Source organism: Geotrypetes seraphini, chromosome 3, assembly GCF_902459505.1.
Source record: "Geotrypetes seraphini chromosome 3, aGeoSer1.1, whole genome shotgun sequence".
Classification (NCBI taxonomy): Eukaryota; Metazoa; Chordata; class Amphibia; order Gymnophiona; family Dermophiidae; genus Geotrypetes; species Geotrypetes seraphini.
This window is the reverse complement of record NC_047086.1, coordinates 213,680,335-213,701,532: the sequence shown is the minus strand read 5'-3', so window position 1 is coordinate 213,701,532 and position 21,198 is coordinate 213,680,335. Positions and strand designations below refer to the sequence as shown.

General features: G+C 46.3%; 1 long non-coding RNA gene across 1 annotated transcript in view; it reads right to left on the bottom strand.

Annotated features, from left to right (window-relative positions):
* LOC117358120 overlaps positions 1 to 21,198 on the bottom strand; it is a 49,129-nt gene that overhangs the window by 26,537 nt on the left and 1,394 nt on the right. The gene's annotated exons all lie outside the window — the stretch shown is intronic.

Genomic DNA, 21,198 nt, shown 5'->3' with positions numbered 1-21,198 from the left:
AGATTGGAACACACTCTCCGCGACTACGGGTAGCAGCAAAAGAATATTAAACTCCATAAAGGGTGCACATCTCAAGCAATTGGTATTGGAGCCCACCAGGGACCAGGCGTTACTAGACCTAGTCCTCACCAACGGAGATAGTGTCACGGAAGTCTCAGTAGGAGACACACTGGCCTCCAGCGACCATAATATGGTATGGCTCAACCTCAAGAAAGGATTCCCAAAAACAGACACAGCAACAAGGGTTCTCAATTTTAGAGGCACAGACTTCAACTGCATGGGAGATTTCAACCATCAGGAACTACATAAACAAGCACAAACTGACAATGTGGAGGATATGTGGTCGTCTCTGAAGTCCATACTACACGAAGCAACAGACCGATACATAAAGACAGTAAGTAAACGCAGGAGAAACAAAAGACCCCAATGGTTCAGTAAAGAAATTTCAGACCTAGTTAAACAAAAAAAGACGCATTTATCGCCTACAAACATTTAGGCAAAGAGGGGGCAAAAGAGGACTATCTAGAAAGATCCAAAGCTGTCAAAACAGCAGTCAGAGAGGCCAAACTTCGAAAGGAGGAAGAGCTAGCACGGAAAATTAAGAAAGGGGATAAATCTTTCTTCAGCTATATCAGTGACAGGAAAAGAAACAAAGATGGGATAGTACGCTTGAAACAATCGGACGGTAACTTTGCAGAATCAGACTCTGAGAAGGCAGAATTACTAAACCGATACTTCTGTTCAGTGTTCACCCGCGAAGCGCCAGGAGCTGGTCCACAGCTTCAGAAGGGAGATAACCGGAAAGACCCGTTTCAAGATTTCAAATTTACGCCCAGTAGTGTCTACAACGAACTATCGAGACTCAAAGTAAACAAAGCCATGGGGCCGGATAACCTACACCCCAGAATGCTCAGGGAGTTAAGGGAAGTCCTGGCAGAACCATTATCTGTTCTTTTCAATCTTTCCCTAAGCACAGGAAGGGTCCCCTTGTCCTGGAAAACCGCCAACGTAATCCCACTCCACAAAAAGGGCTGCAGGACAGAGACAGCAAACTACAGACCCCAGTGAGTCTCACGTCTATAGTGTGTAAACTCATGGAAACACTGATCAAACAGCGTATTGACACAATCCTAGACGAAGAAAAACTGCGTGATCCACACCAACACAGGTTCACCCAGGGTAGATCCTGCCAATCTAATCTGATTAGCTTTTTTGACTGGGTTACTAGACAACTGGACGCCGGAGAGTCACTGGACGTGGTATATTTGGACTTCAGTAAAGCATTTGATAGCGTCCCTCATCGAAGATTACTGAACAAGCTGAAATCGATAGGATTAGGAGACATTCTAACTACATGGGTTGGGGATTGGCTGAGCGGTAGACTTCAGAAGGTGGTAGTGAACGGTACCCCATCCGAAGCGTCAGACGTGATCAGTGGAGTGCCGCAGGGATCGGTCCTGGGCCCGATTCTATTCAACATATTCATAAGAGATATGACGCAAGGACTTAGAGGAAGGGTATCACTGTTCGCCGCCGCCGCCAAACTTTGCAACATAGTAGGCAGATGCTTATTACCTGATAATATGACACACGACCTACTGCAGCTGGAACAATGGTCAAATACTTGGCAGCTAGGCTTCAATGCTAAAAAATGCAAGATAATGCACTTGGGCAAGAGAAACCCGCGTAGAACTTATGTACTAAATGATGAGACCTTGGTTAGGACCACGGAGGAACGTGATCTAGGAGTGATCATTAGCGAGGACATGAAAGTTGCCAATCAAGTGGAGAAGGCTTCCTCCAGGGCAAGACAAATGATGGGGTGTATCCGCAGAGATTTCGTCAGCAGGAGACCTGAAGTTATGATGCCGTTGTACAAAGCCATGGTGAGGCCTCACTTAGAGTACTGTGTTCAGTTTTGGAAACCACACTACCGAAAGGACGTGCTGAGGATCGAGTCGGTTCAGCGAACGGCCACCAGGATGGTCATGGGGCTCAAGGATCTCACGTATGAAGAAAGACTAAAGAAATTGCGGCTGTACTCACTTGAGGAAAGAAGAGAACGGGGAGATATGATTGAAACGTATAAGTACATCACAGGACGCATCGAGTCAGAAGATGATATCTTCTGGCTCATGGGACCCTCGACCACCAGAGGGCATCCACTGAAAATCAGGGGAGGGAAGTTTCATGGCGACTCCAGGAAGTACTTCTTCACCGAAAGAGTGGTGGATCATTGGAACAGACTCCCACTCTAGGTGATAAAGGCCAGCAGCGTGACGGATTTTAAGAAAAAATGGGATACTCACGTGGGATCTTTAAGAGAGTAAATTCAGGGGGGGGGATACTTGGAATGGGCAGACTTGGTGGGCTATAGCCCTTTTCTGCCGCTTTTTTCTATGTTTTCTATGTTTCTATGTCCTCTTTTTAGAAAACCAGGGCATGTCCTCATTTTAAAGGACTGTCCAGATGCCTGGAGGGATTTCCAAAATCTGGTAGTTTGTCTGGGTTTTGGAAGGCCCCAAGCTCGTGGCTGTGTCTGGATGTCCTCTGCAAATGTGTGGACGTTGATGTGATGATATCACATGCATACATGTCCTGAGTTCGGGGAAGATGTGTGGTTTGTGTGAGGGCAGGGCTGAAAATCGAGTGGGGCTGGGGGGCAGAGCAGGGCTGGGGGTGTCGTATTTTTTGTAAAGAGGAAACCTGGTAACCCTAGTTAAGTGCAATATTTAGCTGACTTTCACTTAACCAATCCACGTTGGAACCAACGACGTCAGCAGAAGGAACTACAACAGGACTATACTGACCGAGCAGTTTAAGATCCGGGGAGGAAACTGAAGCCGAGGACAAGGAAGATAGCCTTCTCAGAGATCCTGCCAGTACCGAGGGCGGATGCAAGGAGGCAGACCGAGCTGCAAGCAATAAACGGTTGGCTGAGGAGATGGTGCGATGAGGAGGGTTTCCACTTTGTACGGAACTGGACAACCTTCCTGGGGAAAAGCAAGCTCTACAGGAGAGACGGACTGCACCTGAGCACGGCTGGGACGAGGATGCTGGCACGCAACATCCAGAACGGCATAGACATGGCTTTAAACTGAGGACAAGGGGAAAGCCGATAGTTGATCCGACATCGACACATCAGACTAGAGTATCAAACAAGGATACTGAATCGGGAAAAGGCGATAGAGGACTCGAGACGGAGTGGACATTAAAAAAAAAAACAAAACCCCAAAGACGCGATGCAGGGGCCCAAGGAACTAATGAAACTAAAGAGCGCAAAAAGGAGGAAACAGCCGGAGCCAGAGGGACGTCCAAAAATGGGGAAGCAGGCTGAGGAAGAGATAGACGCACCACAGGAGGGGGATGAGGACGAAACAGACACACCGCAGGAGGAGGATGGACGGAATGAGGCTCGGGGACTGGCAGCCCATGAAGGGGTCGGCAGGAGCACCAAACCACGAGGAAAACAAACAGAGAAGGTAAACAACAGGGACTTAAATTGCCTATACACTAATGCTAGGAGCCTAAGAACCAAAATGGGGGAGCTAGAAGTTATTGCCAGTAAGGAGGACCTAGACATAATTGGAGTCACAGAGACATGGTGGTCCGAGGACAATAAATGGGATGTGGTCCTACCAGGGTACAAACTCTGTAGGAGGGACAGAACACATAAGAAGGGTGGAGGAATAACGCTATATATAAAGGACTCCATTCCTTCAACCAGGATGGAAACAACAGTAAGGGCGGATGGCTTGGAATCACTATGGGTAAAGCTGACAGGAGGAAATGGAGCAGACATAAAATTGGGACTGTACTATCGCCCACCAGGACAACTGAAGGCAAACGACCAGGACCTGGAGGCTGAATTGAGGCAGGTATGTAAAAGCGGAAGTGTGGTGGTGATGGGGGATTTCAACTACCCTGGGATAGACTGAGGCATTGGACACTCAAATTGCACGAGAGAAACAAAGTTCCTGGAGGCAGTGAGGGACTGTTTCATGGAGCAGCTGGTCACGGAACCAACAAGAGGAGATGCCACCCTTGACCTAATCCTCAACGGGCTAGGGGGGACCCACAAAGGAGGTGGTAGTACTAGAGCCACTAGGAAACAGCGATCACAACATGATCCAGTGCAAGCTAGAAATGGGAACATCAAAAGTGAAAAGAACTACAACAACAGCACTCAATTTTAGAAAAGGAAATTACGAGGCCATGAGGAAAATGGTGGGAAAGAAACTCAGCAACAGCTCAGGGAAGATGGAGACCGTAGAGGAAGCCTGGGCCCTATTCAAGGGCACGGTGCATGAAGCACAAAACCTGTAGGTTTAGGAAAGGGTGCAAAAAAAATCGAACCAAAAATCCGACGTGGATAACAAATGCAGTGAGAAAGGCGATAAGTGACAAGAAAACATTTAGAAAATGGAAAAAAGACCAAACTAAGGACAACCAGAAGGAGCACAAAAGGCACCAAAAGGACTGTCACCGAGTAGTTAGGAAAGCAAAAAGAGAATATGAGGAGAGACTGGCGGGGGAAGCAAAAAACTTCAAACCATTCTTCAGGTATGTGAAGGGGAAACAACCAGCCAGGGAGGAAGTGGGACCTTTGGACGATGGAGACAGGAAGGGAGTGGTTAAGGAGGAAAAAGAGATAGCTGACAGGTTAAACAAGTTCTTCTCGTCAGTCTTCACGAGAGAGGCCACATCCAATATCCCAGAACCCGAGGAGAACATAAACGGAGACCATGATGAAAAGCTGGTCCAACTAGAAGTAAGCAAAGAGGATGTTCTCAGACAGATAGACAGACTGAAGAGCAACAAATCACCAGGTCCGGACGGCATCCACCCAAGGGTATTAAAGGAACTGAGAAACGAAATAGCGGAAACACTACGCCAAATTTGTAACCTATACTTGAAAACTGGGGAGATCACAGAGGACTGGAAAATAGCCAATGTCACGCCCATCTTTAAGAAGGGATCAAGGGGTGACCCGGGAAACTACAGGCCGGTGAGCTTGACCTCGGTTCCGGGAAAGATGATGGAAGCACTGGTCAAGGACACAATCTACGAACACATAGAAAACAATGGACAACTGAAGGCGAGCCAGCACAGCTTCTGCAAGGGAAGGTCATGCCTCACGAACTTACTGTATTTCTTTGAGGGAATAAACAGCCAGGTGGATAAAGGGGAATCCATAGACATCATTTACCTTGACTTCCAAAAGGCCTTCGACAAGGTACCTCACGAAAGACTGCTTAGGAAGCTGTGGAGCCACGGGGTGCAGGGGGATGTCCACCAATGGATCAAACACTGGCTGGCAGGCAGGAAACAGAGGGTTGGAGTATAGAGCCATTACTCAGACTGGCAATGGGTCACGAGCGGAGTTCCACAGGGGTCGGTGCTGGGACCGCTCCTGTTCAATATATTTATCAACGACCTGGAGACGGGGATGAAATGTGAGGTTATTAAATTTGCTGATGACACCAAACTCTGAGCAGGGTTAGAAACACGGAAGACTGCGAAGAACTGCAAAGAGACCTAACGAGACTGGAAGAGTGGGCAAAAAAGTGGCAGATGAGTTTTAACATAGAGAAATGCAAGGTCATGCATGTAGGGAAAAAGAACCCGATGTTCAGCTACAAAATGGGAGGATCACTGCTAGGGGTGAGCAACCTTGAAAGAGACCTGGGGGTGATGGTGGACACAACATTGAAAGCATCAGCACAATGTGCGACAGCCTCAAAGAAAGCGAACAGAATGTTGGGTATCATTAAAAAGGATATCACGACCAGGACGAAGGAAGTCATCATGACGCTATATCGTGCAATGGTGTGCCCACATCTGGAGTACTGTGTCCAGTACTGGTCGCCGTACCTCAAGAAGGACATGTCAGAACTTGAGGGGGTCCAGAGGAGAGCAACTAAACTGGTAAATGGTATGGAAAACTTTTCATACGCTGACAGGTTGAAAATGCTGGGGCTGTTCTCCCTGGAAAAGCGGAGACTTAGAGGAGACATGATAGAAACCTTCAAAATCCTGAGGGGCATAGAGAAGGTGGACAGGGACAGATTCTTCAGACTGTGGGGAACCACAATTACAAGGGGTCACTCGGAGAAATTGAGAGGGGACAGGTTTAGAACAAATGCGAGGAAGTTCTTTTTTACCCAGAGGGTGGTGGACACATGGAACGCGCTTCCGGAGGTTGTGATAGGCCAGAGCACATTACAGGGTTTCAAGGAAGGTTTAGATAGGTTCCTAAAGGATGAGGGGATTGAGGGGTACAGATAGAAGTAGAGGTAGGTTACAGAAATGGTCAGGAACCACTTCACAGGTCACAGACTGGGCGTGATGGACCTCTGGTCTGACCCAGTGATGGCAACTTCTTATGTTCTTAACTATGATGAACTGCATAAAGATAGAACTGACTTATGTGGCCATATTTATTTTATTTATTCAATTTCCTTTACTGTTCTCCCAATGGAGCTCAGAACAATTTATATGAATTTATTCAGGTACTTGAAAATTTTTCCATGTCTGTTCTGGTGGGCTCACAATCTGTCTAATGTCCCTGATGCAATGGGGGGATTAAGTGACTTGCCCAGGGTCACAAGGAGCAGTGTAGTTTTGAGCCCACAACCTCAGGGTGCTGAGGCTGTAGCTTTAACCATGGCGCCACACTCTCTATATTAAGAGAGGTACTGGGGGAGGCAGCTGGGGTTCTTCCCTGCTGTGGTTAAAGGGGTGCTTATACAGGAGAGAGCAGAGTTCTCAAGCTGTGCTGAACAGGGAAGGCATGCAGAGTATGGCTCATGAATTCTTTCTAGGGGGAAGGCAGACGCCTTCATCGCGCCTTGACTGCTGTTTGTTTCCTGCCAGTTTTTGCTGTCCCCCCACTCTCGGAAAGAGTAAACTTGCAGACTGGAACTATTAGGTCCATCCAGGCACCACTCAATGTCCTTTTTTGTGTATTCTGCAAACCTGAAGTTGATCTCTGTTTTGTCCTCTGACCCCCAAGTTCTGTATATGGTGCCTTAAGTTATGTATGCAAATCAATGCACACAGCCGATTGGTGCGCACAACTTAATTGATTTATTGGCTTAATCGTCACCGATAATTGGCAATTAACACCTCATAATTGTCGCTAATTGACACTAATTAAAATTTACACACAAAACTGGGAAAGTATGAGTCTATAAAAAGTGTGCACCAGTTGCAGTGCATGAATTTGGAAAGGGGGCATGACCAGAGGTGGATCATGGATGTTCCTACAAGTTACGCGCATTGTTATAGAATATGCACACAACTTAGGCACAGGAGTTTAGGCCTGGTTTTAGTTTGGCCTAAATAGATGTGCCTAGAAGTTATGCAATGAGCAGGCACTTAGCGCAATTCTATAAAAAGCATGTGCACCTCGTAGAGTTGTGCCAAGCACTGTTCTTGTTGGTGCTGATTTTGGGTGCTATATAAAGAATCAGGCCCTCAGTATTTTGTAATTAGGAATCCTCTATGCTTACCCCCAAAACTTCTTGAATTCTCTTAGGGCCCTTTTTACAATGCCACAGTAGTGATGTTGCTGCGGTAAACACAGGAGCGGCTCAAGACATTCTGCTGCCTGAGGCGAGGGATGAGCTGGCGCCCTCCTCCCTGAACATCCAAAATGGGGGTGAGACAATGGCTGCCCCAACTATTAGGCTTTCTGCTTTCCCTCTTCTCCCCGCCCCGCAGCTACCTTCAATTTGTCATAACAGTTGCTGGACGGTGATGGCGATTCACAGAGCTGCCCTGCGGCTGGTCCCGGCATCTTCTCTCCACTACGGCCCGTCCTCTCTGACAACTTCCTGTTTCCACTGGAGAGAAGTGGAGAGAAGATGCCGGGACCGGCAGCAGAGTAGCTCTGTGAAACGCTACCACCACCGGACAACTTTTACAAAAAATTGCAGGTAGATGCGGGGAGGGGGGAGGGAATGGGAAAAAATGCCAATTGTGGGGGAGAAAGGTGAAAGCATTAGAGGCTGGAAAGGGGAGCGGCAGAGAGAACCGACCAGTAGGTAGGCTGTCGAGCAGCAAGATGCCGCTCCCTCAACAGTGCGGCCTGAGGCTGCCACCTCAGTTGGCCTCTTTATAGGGCCACCCCGGGTAAACACACTGAAGCCCATAGGAACTGAATGGGCTTCGGTGCCTTTACCACGGCAGCATCACGACCGCAGCTTTGTAAAAGGGGCCCTTACTGTTTTGGTTTCCATCAGCTCCGTTGGGAGGCTATTTTATACATTTTATATATTTTATATAACCCCTTTCCCCCCCCAAAAAAAACAGAAATCACAGTCAGAGTTCTAATTCAGATTTTTCATAGCAGCCTTTTAAAAACCAAACTCTTGAAGTGCTTTGAAACAGAAGGAGCTCAGCACAGCAGTACCTAAGCATGCAGCCATCTCTAGAGCACAGGGTCTAGCAGCTCCTGTCAGTTCCTTTCCTTCTTTAGGTCACCAGTAATCCTGAGGCCTTGGATCTGCCACAGGGGGCAGGCACTAATTATATAATAACATCAAAGCACTCATCTAATCATCATCTAAGGAAATGGTGCTATTTTTATTTTTTTGTCTCCAAGTCGAAGAAATTCTGTTGTTTTTTCTTTCTTTCTTTCTTTTTTTTAAATGTCCCCTTGTGCTCTATTGTCCCGCAGGGTGGTTAAAGTAATTTAAACTGGCAATCAAATTACAGGCAGATCTATCAATTAAGATCATTACAGAGTCGCAAATGGCTGGGCCTTCTGGACAGGTAATTCTATTACAGTAGTTCTAGGGAAACTCGGTAGTAACTCTAATTAAGGTCATTAAGAGAACCTGGATATCAAGCATCAGTGCCATTCTCCCCCCCTCCATTTTATGTACCATCATACTTTATCTAATATACATCTTCAGTCTAATTATTATGAGGTGTAAGCAGTACTCCTAGTTACTGTTCCCTCTAAGACAGTGTGTCACAAATTGTGTGCCATTCCATGTCTGTCACGAGACACCGACAGATTCCATGTCTGCCACGAGACACCGACAAGGACATGTCTGGGTCCGGATGACTTTTCAAAACCCAGCACTCTCCGGGTTTTGAAGTTTTCCAGGTAGCAGCAACATCAGGACGGCCTCTGCACATGCACGGATGCAGCACGGTGATGTCACGTGCCTGCGTGCATGTGTGTGATGTCATCGTGTCATACCAGTGCATGCGCAGATGCCCAGCTGATAATCGACCGGGTTGAGGGGCGGGGCTGGGGGGGGCGGAACGGGGCATGACTAGGGCAGAACGGAGCGGGCCTGGGGACGGGGCCATGGGTCTGGATTTTCGTTCCCGAAAATCTGGTAACCCTACCTCTGGAAGCTAGAGGTACGTCCTGTAGTCAGTCAGCCTGCGCAGGTGACTCTCCTTGCTGGCGCCTCTGCTCCTTCTCCTCACCTCTCCTTCTGCAGCACTCCCCACTGATGGTAATGGGAGGCTCAGGGCTGTGGCTGGAGAGCATCTGTGCTTGCGCGGACGTCGGTGTGATGATGTCACATATGCACGCGACATCATCACGTCGACGTCCGCGTATTGACGGAGGCCCTCCAGCCGTGGACCCGAGATTAGTGTGCCGCCGCTTAAAAAAGTTTGCGACACACTGATCTAAAGATAGGAATAACTACACTTCCCCCTCCCCATTCGCGGTTTCTGCACTCGCGATTTCACATAATCGCGATTTTTTTCTGGGGAAGGGGAAAATAAAAACACCCATATTTTTTACCTCCCTGCCGCCTTCCCGGCCTTACCTGGCGGTCTAGCGGGCTTTCAGGGCAAGAGCGATCTTCCTATGCTCCTGCCCCATGCAGATCGCCATGAGGAAATGGCTGTAGGGAGTTCCCGTCGTAGTCTCGAGAGACTACGGGAACTCACAGCAGCCATTTCCTGATGGCAATCTGCACGGGGAAGGAGCGTAGGAAGATCGCTCCTGCCCCGAGAGCCCTCTAGACCACCAGGTAAGGCCGGGAAGGTGGCAGGGAGGTGGGGGTGGGTCAGAGCCGGATAATTGCGGTATTTCGCCATTCGCGGTCCGGCTATGCCCGTATCCTCCGCGAATAACGAGGGAGAAGTGTAGTGAGATAATTAAATTTGCTGATGTCCACAAAGTTGTTCAAAAATGTTAAATCGCAAGAGAGTTGTGAAAAATTTCAGGAGGACCATGTGAGACTGGCGTCAAAATGGCAGATGACGCTTAATGTGAACAAGTGCAAAGTGACGCATGTGGGAAAGAGGAATCCGAACTAGAGCTATGTGATGCTGGGTTCTGTGTTAGGAGCCACTGCCCGGGAAAAGGATCTAAGTTAGAGAATGACACAGTGACAAAATTCATCACCGTTCCCGTCCCCGCGGATAACCGCGGGAAATAATCCCATGTCATTTTTTAGTGTCTATTTCAGCCTCAGTCCTTCTACACCAGCATTCTTCAAAGCAAAGCTTGCGGGTCAGTGGTTGTGGCCATTCATACTCTGATTCTTCCCTCTCTCCTTAAAGAATGATATGAAGATGGTTTCCCACGGTTATCCGCGGGGAGGGGAACGGTGATGAATTTTGTCACAGTGTCATTCTAAGTGTCATTGTTGAGGATATGTTGAAACCCTCAGCTCAATGTGTGGCGGCGGCTAAGAAAGCAAATAGAATGTTAGGAATGATCAGGAAAGGAATGGAAAACAAAGATGAAAATGTTTATGCTTATTGATCACTTGATATCCCACTAATGCAATAGGTCATAGCAGCTTACAATTTACACATAAATGCAAAGAAAGGAGCGCCAAAAAACAAAAGTAAAGATTACAACCGAACAAGAAACCAATCACACAATATATTTAAAAATGTGCCTCCAATGGGAACAGTAAAAAGCCATTAAAAAATATATGCTTTCAAAAAAGATTTAAACTTTATGATTCAAAACTGTTTTATTGGGTAAGCAAGGTAAAAAGACAATACATTCAAGGGAACCAGAAGGAACCCACAACATACAGCTTGCCCTTTTTTTAATACAAGTACAAATATATACCCCACCCTACAAGCCCCCCCATGTCCAGCGAAACAGAACCAAAACAAATGTACTTTATAGAGCTTCCCCCTCCCCCCAAAACCCCCCCAGCATAAATAGTAATCATAATGAAGAAAGGCCCTACCCCACCCCATCCCCAACAAAGTGTAATCAGGTAACATTGGATGCATAGCTGCTGAAAAACATCCTGCATTGTAAACTACTTGAAAAAAAAATACAAAAACCCCCAACCAAAATAAAATTTCCATATATGATTCATAAATGTAACTTGTTAAGGATCAAACTGCGAGATCTGGAAGGAAGTGCCTCAATATTATATTTCAATATGGACATGTGTCTCCAGCTTCCCAAGTCAATAAACAGTGTAACATATTTCTCCAGTAAAAGATTTAAACTTTAAAAACAACTGTTCTGCTCAAATAAAAGGTGGCAAATTATTCCATAAGAAAGGAGAAATTAAAAAATACGCCGATTTTCGAGTGGATTCATAATAGGCAAATTTGGGAGAGGGAAGGACAAGCCTATTAAAGCCAAGTGACCACAAAGCGCAAGACGGGGTATATGGTATCATAGCAGATGATAGATAAAATGGCTGAGAAAAATGAAGTGCTTTAAATGTTAAGACATAAAATTTAAAATTGGCATCTAAACTGAACAATGTAGGCGAATCAGTAAAGGAGTGACATGATCATATAGTTTGGCTTTGCAAGGAAAACAAGCAGTTGAATTCTGAAGTGTCTGTAGGTGACATAAGTTTGCTGACAAAATACTGCATTAAACTTTATTATAGTAATCAATACTTGAAAATGTTATAATCCAGTTGTGTCACTCTATGGTATGGCCACGCCTCAAACACTGTATAAGTGGAATTAGAAAAGGTTCAGAGAAGGGCAACAAAAATGATAAAAGGGATGGGATGACTTCCCTATGAAGAAAAGCTAAAGCAGCTGGAGAAGAGACGGCTCAGGGGTGATATGATAGAGGTCTATAAAATAATGAGTGGAGTGAAAAGGGTAGATGTGAATCGCTTGTTCACTCTTTCCAAAAATACTAGGACTAAGGGGCATGGAATGAAACTACTAAGTGGTAGATTTAAAACAAACCGGAGAAAATAGTTCTTCACATAATGTGTAATTAAACTCTGGAATTCGTTGCCGAAGAATGTGGAGAAATCAGATAGCTTAGCGGGGTTTAAAAAAGGCTTGGATAATTTCCTAAAAGAGAAGTCATTCTTGAGATGGCTTTGGGAAATCCACTGCTTATTTCTAGGATAAACAGCATAAAATCTGTTTTGCTACTTGGGATCTAGCTAGGTACTTAGGACCTGGGTTGGCCATGATTGGAAACAGGATACTGGGTTTGATGGACCTTTGGTCTGTTCCATTAGGCAATTTTTATGTTCTTGTCTAAACATTGCTTTGGTCATTTATCTCCTCTGCTTTTCTCAACTCTCTCCAGGGTCTCCTGTCTGTTACATTTCTTCTCTATTTCCACCATCCATCCTTCCTCTTTATCCTTATCTGTCTTGTCCAGTTTATCCCCTCTGAGTCCTTGCCCCTATACTCCTCCCTGTTTAGTATGAGTTCTCTCCTACATGTCTCTACTTTACTCTGTCCAGTATAACCTTCGGTATCCCGATCCCTCCCCTTTTGGCCAATATTGCCTCTCTGGACTTCAGCAAAGCCTTTGATAGCGTCCCACACCGCAGACTTTTGAACAAGATGAGTTTGTTGGGGCTAGGAGAAATATTAACTGCAAGGGTTAAGGACTGGCTCAGTGGCAGACATCAGAGGGTGGTGGTTAACAGTACTCCCTTTGAAAAGTCGGAAGTGCACAGTGAAGTACTGCAGGGCTCGGTCCTGGGTCCAATCCTATTTAATATCTTCATACAAGATCTGCTTCAGGGACTTCGGAGTAAAATTGCATTATTTGCCGATGATGCTAAATTATGCAACATAGTGTGCGGAGATACCATGCCCGACACTATGACACAGGACATACTTTTTCTGGAGCACTGGTCTACTATTTGGCAGCTGAATTTTAATGCTAAGAAGTGTAAGGTTATGCACCTTGGTAGCAGAAACCCATGCAGAACCTACACTCTGAATGGTGAGACCTTAACCAGAACTGTGGCAGAACGGGACCTGGGAGTAATCATTAGTGAAGATATGAAGGCAGCCAATCAAGTAGAGAAAGCCTCATCCAAGGCTAGACAAATGCTGGGTTGCATCCGGAGAAGCTTTGTCAGCCAAAAGCCCGAGGTGGTAATGCCGCTGTACACGTCCGTGGTGAGACCACATCTGGAATACTGTGTACAATTTTGGAGGCCACACTATTGGAAGGATGTACTAAAAATGGAATCGGTTCAGCGATTGGCCACCAAGATGGTCTCAGGGCTCAAGGATGTCCCTTATGAAGAACGACTAGGTAAGTTGCACCTTTACTCTCTCGAGGAACGCAGAGAGAGGGGTGACATGATAGAGACGTTCAAATACGCTACTGGCCGTATTGAGGTGGAAGAAGACATCTTCTCCTTACAGGCGACAAGAGGGCATCCACTAAAAATCAGGGGCGGGAAATTCCATAGTGACACTAGGAAGTACTTCTTCAATGAAAGGGTGGTTGACTATTGGAACGATCTTCCACTTCAGGTAATTGAAGCCAGTAACATGACTGACTTTAAGAACAAATTGGATCAACACGTGGGCTCACTTCAAAGAAGAACTTAGAGGGGAGGGTTTTTTGAGTGGGCAGACTTGTTGGGCCGAAGGCCCTTTTCTGCCATCATATTCTATGTTTCTATGTTTCTCTGCACCTCTGTCCCTATGCTTCATTCACTGCCAGCATCTCTTCTATGTCTCTGTACCTCCACATGTCCAGATTCTCTCCACTTTCTTCCTTTTCTTCTTCACACCTTTGACTCCCTTACCCTCTTTGATCTGGTATATCTTTCTCTCTCCTTTTGTTGCTCCAGCTTCCCACCCTCTCTCTCCCTCTTCCTTCTTCTCTGCCCCCTCTCCAAGTCCAGCATCTGCCTCTTATCTTCCCCTCTTTTATCAAGGTCTCTCTCTCTCTTTCTTCCTTTTGCTACCCCCTCTTGTTCCCTTCCACTTTGCTTCAGGTCTTCGCCTGGATCTGGCATCTGTCTTGCCCCTCTTCTGCTGGTCCTCCAAATGCTGCAGTGCCTCACCAGCCGGCAGAGGCACTTTGCCATTAAAAATGACCTCACTCTGGTTGGCAAAGTCTTTTTTTCCATGCATTCTGCCTCAATGATGCAACTTCCTGTGGATGGTTTATGCAGAGGAAAGGCTCTGTCAACTAGAAAGAGGCACCTTTCCCTGTTGCCTCTGCCAACATAAGAACATAAGAATTGCCGCTGCTGGGTCAGACCAGTGGTCCATTGTGTCCATCAGTCTGCTCACGCGGCTGCCCCAAGGTCAAAGACCAGTGCTCTAAATGAGTCCAGCCTCACCTGCGTATGTTCCAGTTTAGCTGGAACTTGTCCAACTTTGTCTTGAATCCCTGGAGGGTGTTTTCCCCTTTAACAGACTCCGGAAGAACGTTCCAGTTTTCCAACACTCTCTGGGTGAAGAAGAACTTCCTTACGTTTAGAGAGTGCCCTCTCGTTCTCCCTACCTTGGAGAGGGTGAACAATCTGTCTTTATCTGCTAAGTCTATTCCCTTCAGTATTTTGAATGTTTCGATCATGTCCCCTCTCAGTCTCCTCTTTTCAAGGGAGAAGAGGCTCAGTTTCTCCAATCTCTCACTGTATGGCAACTCCTCCAGCCCCTTAACCATCTTAGTCGCTCTTCTCTGGACCCTTTCGAGCAGTATCGTGTCCTTCGTCATGTATGGCGACCAGTACTGGACGTAGTACTCCAGGCGAGGGCACACCATGGCCCGGTACAACGGCATGATAACCTTCTCCGATCTGTTCGTGATCCCCTTCTTTATCATTCCTAGCGTTCTGTTTGCCCTTTTTGCCGCCGCCGCACATTCCGTGGACGGCTTCATTGACTTGTCGGTCAGAACTCCCAATTCTCTTTCCTAGGAGGTCTCTCCAAGTACCGCCTCAGACATCCTGTATTCGTGCATGAGATTTTTGTTACCGTAATGCATCACTTTACACTTATCCATGTTGAACCTTATTTGCCACGTCGATGTCCATTTCTCGAGCTTGATTATGTCATGTTGCAGATCTTCCCAATCCCCCTGTGTCTTCACTACTCTGAATAAGTACAGCATTTGGAAGGCTGGAAGGGGAGGGGAGAAGGGCTACACCGATGCTGGGTGCAGAGGGAATGGAAAAGGAGGGAGCGTGCAACTTCAGGTCAGCTGGTCCCTATCATTGGGTGGCCCTGAAAATTTTGCTGGGCTTGCTCAATGGTAACTACAATCCTGGTATAGATTAAACCCTGGACTTCTCTCCTCTTATTTACTAGGCAAACAGGTCTTCAGTACCCCAGCCACACTTCTCTCTCTTTCTCAGTTGTGGCTCTGTTTCCCAGTGCTCCCCTTGTATTACATCATAGAAACATAGAAACATAGAAAAAAGCAGCAGAAAAGGGCTATAGCCCACCAAGTCTGCCCATTCCAAGTATCCCCCTCCCCTGAATTTACTCCCTTAAAGATCCCACGTGAGTATCCCATTTTCTCTTAAAATCCGTCACGCTGCTGGCCTTTATCACCTGGAGTGGGAGTCTGTTCCAATGATCCACTACTCTTTCGGTGAAGAAGTACTTCCTGGAGTCGCCATGAAACTTCCCTCCCCTGATTTTCAGCGGATGCCCTCTGGTGGTCGAGGGTCCCATAAGCCAGAAGATATCATCTTCTGACTCGATGCGTCCCGTGATGTACTTATATGTTTCAATCATATCTCCCCTTTCTCTTCTTTCCTCAAGTGAGTACAGCCGCAATTTTTTAAATCTTTCTTCATACATGAGATCCTTGAGCCCCAAGACCATCCTGGTGGCCGTTCGCTGAACCGACTCAATCCTCAGCACGTCCTTTCAGTAGTGTGGTCTCCAAAATTGAACACAGTCCTCCATGTGAGGCCTCACCATGGCTCTGTACAACGGTATCATAACTTCAGGTCTCCTGTTGACGAAACCTCTGCGGATACACCCCATAATTTGTCTTGCCCTGGAGGAAGCCTTCTCCACTTGATTGGCAACCTTCATGTCCTCACTAATGATCACCCCTAGGTCGCGTTCCGCTGTGGTCCTAACCAAGGTCTCACCATTTAGTACATAAGTTCTACGCGGGTTTCTCTTACCCAGGTGCATTATCTTCCTTTTTTTAGCATTGAAGCCTAGCTGCCAAGTAGTTGACCATTGTTCCAGCAACAGTAGGTCATGTGTCATATTATCAGGTAATAAGCTTTTGCCTACTATGTTCCTCTAAGTCCTTGCGTCATATCTCTTATGAATAAGTTAAATAGAATCGGGCCCAGGACCGAGCCCTGCGGCACTTCACTGATCACGTCCGATGCTTCGGATGGGGTACCGTTCACCACCACCTTCTGAAGTCTACCGCACAGCCATTCCCCAACCCATGTAGTTAGAGTGTCTCCTAATCCTATCGATTTCAGCTTGTTCAGTAATCTTCGATGAGGGACGCTATCAAATGCTTTACTGAAGTCCAAATATACCACGTCCAGTGACTCTCTAGTAACCCAGTCAAAAAAGCTAATCAGATTAGATTGGCAGGATCTACCCCGGGTGAACCCGTGTTGGTGTGGATCACGCAGTTTTTCTTTGTCTAGGATTGTGTCAATACGCTGTTTGATCAGTGTTTCCATGAGTTTACACACTATAGACGTGAGACTCACTGGTCTGTAGTTTGCTGTCTCTGTCCTGCAGCCCTTTTTGTGGAGTGGGATTACGTTGGTGGTTTTCCAGTCCAAGGGGACCTTTCCTGTGCTTAGGGAAAGATTGAAAAGAACAGATAATGGTTCTGCCAGGACTCCCTTAACATCAGGCAGATTTAGCAACACCCAAGAGCTGGGCCTTACAACCTCTCTCTATCAGGATACATAGGAGCCAGCTTTTCCAAAATGATCTGGGGTGCTCAAAGTTTAGACATGGGAACTGGCATTAAGCATGATTCTATTAAGGGTGTGAGCTTTATAGAGCATGGCGCTTAGCACCGATCTTTTCTGGCGCCCATTTTTAAGTTATTTTTTTAGAATTTCCCCCTGTGTGCGCAAGTGTACACATGAATGTCAGTAGTCTATATAGTTAAATATGCAAATGGCATTTCAATTTAGGCGGCCTGTTATAGAATGAGGGGGAAAGCCTGCAAGCTGGTTTGCTTGCCTGGTTTTGAAATAGTGTACCTCTTGCTGAAAAGTTTGATTCCCTGCTGTTTCTGGGATAGAAAAATACATAGCCAAAATCTTCAAATAGGAGAAAAGAAACACTTTCATATGGCTGGATTCACAGTTTCTTCCGGGGGGGGGGGGGGGGGGCATGGAATTTATTCCTCATGGGGTTTCTAGGGAAGACTTGGTAGCGATTGCAGCTATTAGGAAACTTATATTCGAAATCCAAGGGGACACTGAAAAATGTAATTCAGTTCTAGAGACAGATTGGATCTGAAGAGAGCATGTTAGGTCAGTGTTATATTTATCTGGTGGTGGCTGACATGATAAATGGATCCTTTTTTTAAGCTTCTTTTTGTTACTATACTCTGTCATGCATTTGATATATGCATGGACATTTCTTTTAAGGCATTCACTGTGGTTTTGGGTTTGTTTGTTTTTAAAGAATTTTCAGTCTAAAGGGTCTTCTGCTTTCTGTTGTTGTTAACATAGACTTATAAAGAGACACTGGGGATGGGATAAAAGTATGTGGAGAGCAGGTTGCTTTGTTTTTCATGCAGCCTTAAAATCCCTTCTTTGAAGAAATATTCTCTTTGCCTTCATATCTCTGTTTTCCATTTCCTTCTTCTTCACCCTGGAAAATACAAGCAAGCTGCACGTCTGAGATTGCCTAGCCTGTTCCTGTCTAACTGCGGTGAGGAGCTGGTGGCAGTGGTTCATTACAGAGAGCCGGACTGCCCAGACACTGCACATCGCAGGTCACAATCATTTAACCAGAGGTCAACAGGCCGTGTACAAACTCAGATTGGGGGCAAAGCACAAGGGATTGGTTTAAAGAATCGGTCTTGTTTAGGGCAGGGGAGACCGAAGTCTTCTGCAGCAAGGAAAATGAAGGTGCTTATGAGGGGGGGAAAAAAGGAATAAAAAAAGGTAAACATGATTGAGAAAGGAAAATACTGAAACTAGATACAGAAAATTTGGCCTTGAAGCCATTTCTGTCCTGGGCTGCTTCTATTACATGGAAAGGAAGCAATGCCTTCATAATGCAGAGTAGGGATGCAGAGGAGAAGGTCAACAGAATCAAATAAAAAAAGGAAACACAGCTCAGAAGGTAAATAGAGTACAAGGAAATATATGTTTGTATAAGGAATTATTATATGCCACTGCATATTTCTGCACAGGTTGGAAGGCACATGTGGAAAGCAGAACATTTCAAAAGCTTGGGTGTAATCTTAGGAAGAATAAGCCTACAGAGGACCGGTCTCAAAGTTATTTTTGCCCAGTAAATTGGCCTGTCTGAAAATTTCCTTTCTCGGTCCACTTAAAACTGCCCTTGGGTTTCCACTGCTTGGGGGGGGGGGTGGGTGGAGTAATTCTGAAAAGGTTGCCAAAATGTAGGCACTGGAATTCTGCTTGATAAGTATATGTTCTACAACAGCAATGATTAGGGTTATCAGATGTCCAGATTTATCCAGACATGTCCTCTTTTGAGAGGATTGTCCAGGTATCTGGAAGCGTTTTCAAAACCCGTCGGCATGTCCGGATTTTGAAAAGCGTTGAGCTTGGAGGCCACGTCTGGAGGGCCTCTGCACTTGCATGGATGCAAATGCAATGCCCTTGGCCGCAAACGGAACAGGAGGGCAGGAAGACCAGTCTTGCTCCGTGCACCGGCTGGCTACCAGAGACCCAAAAGGTACATGGAGGAGGTGTGGTTGTCAATTTTGGCATGCAAAGGAGGCAGAAGGGATTCCTCCTGTCCTGCCCACCATGAGGCTGCCGAGGAGTCAGGAGGAGGGGGTGCATGGGGTTTTTGGGGGGGATTTTGCTGGGATAGGAGATGGGGATCCCGCATATCCTGGCCCACTGCTGAACCACTGGGTCCCGTGGCAGGCCTGTTGGAGGCCTGCAAGGCATCAGAAGGGAGGAAGGGGGACAGGGTGCAGAGCCTGACAGGAAGTGGGGCTGGATGCAAAGGATGGCAGGGCAGGGCATTTGAATATTAAGCCCCTGTCTTATATTCGAGTCAACCATTTTTCCTCCTTTTGGGGGGGGGGGAAATGGGGGTCTCGACTTATATTCGGATTGACTTATATTCAATTGCTTTTTCGGATTGGTAAAAGTGATTGCTTTTATTGTGCATCGAAAAGCAATGTTAGAACGTCAATCGCTCTGCTAGTTTACATCGCATTTCAATATTAATGACTTTATTTGCATGACTGGAATGGAGAATGAGTGATCGTGCGGAAAACCACGTGGTGAGCCATTCTATGCATCGTGTTGGCAAATCTGATCATCACTAAACCAGTCAAAACCGGTTTAGTGACGATCGTTAGATGATCATTCACTTAGTGCATCTGGGTCTGAGCCCTGAAAATAGCAAGGATGGATTAGGAGCAAGTATCATCTGAGTACAGGTCTTGCCTATCTCAGGGGGGGGAGGAGAAGACATCTTATAGTGGAACTTAGCAAGTAAAATGTAATACTATACTGGATTGTTGGTTCAACATTGCCTTGATAGTGAATGTGACTTGTTGGGCAAACTGGATGGATCATGCAAGCCTTTATCTGCCAAAATTTACTATGTTACTATAAGTTTACTTATAGTCAGATTGAGAAGGAGGAGTTCCTGGGATCAGGGAGAGGGACAGACAGGGAAACTGTGAAGGTGGATTCGATCTTTAAATCTATGGGGCACCCTTTACCAAGCGGCAGTAAGCAGTAATGCATGCTTACTGCTGCTTAAATTTGTGGCAATGTGCTAATTTCAGGCATGGCATGTACTAACCATGTGCTAAAAATCACTTTTTTATTTTATACTGTTGGGTTGTGTTTTGGGTAGAGAGGTAGGGCTAGATTCACTAAGGACACCGATTGTGTCCCGATCACTTTGCAACCCAATTGTTCCCTGACCCGATTCACTAAACTTGGCGCCGATCAATCTCCGATCCGATCCGCACATGCAAATGAGGGGGAATGGCATGCAAATGTACGTAGGCAGTGATTCACTAAAAAAAATGAGGAACACCGACTGGACTGGCCGATCAAAAATAAACAAATGCTGAGGACCAGTCGCTCAGGTCCTTTCCGACTGCCCTGCTCTCTGTCGCCCTGCTCCCTGCCCCGATTCTCTGCTCTTGCCGCCCTGCTCTCTGCCCAACTTGCTGCCCTGCTCTCCGCCCTGGCTCTTCTGCCCTTCCCTGCAGTGCAAGCCTGTGGTTTTAACCTGTGGGTTTAAAGCGAGTTAAAACCACGGGCTTGTGAAGTAAAAATGTGTGGACAATTGCCAAAACATAAAGTAAAAAAGTTTCCAGCTCTACCGGGCACGGTGGGCCAGCGCATGTGCAGACCATCTACAGGCAAAGAAGATGGTCTGCGCATGTGTCAGGATCGCTGGAGAGCAATCCGTGTGGTTGGTTGGGGACGTGATTCCGATCGCCCTCATTTGCATGAGGACGCTTTGTGAATCAGCCCCACGGCCACCGATCGGATTGCTCACAGATCAGATCGGATTCGTGGACTTAGTGAATCCAGCCCTTAGTGCGTTGCCTTCACGATTGCGATCGATCTTTTGGGCGCCCCTGCCATAGACTGTGTTTATTTTTATGACATCATTTTTATTGACTTAATAAAATATTTCCCTGGTTGAGGTTTTGACATCTCTTTTGCCTCTTGTTTTTGGTGTTTCTGCGATATTGTTAAGGCAAAATTCTTCTTTCCCCTTTTTGTTTGCATCTAGTTTACTCTTTTCGTCAACCTCTGCATTTTCATTTCAGCCACTTTCTAGGTCAGTGAAAGCACGGGCTATTTCATA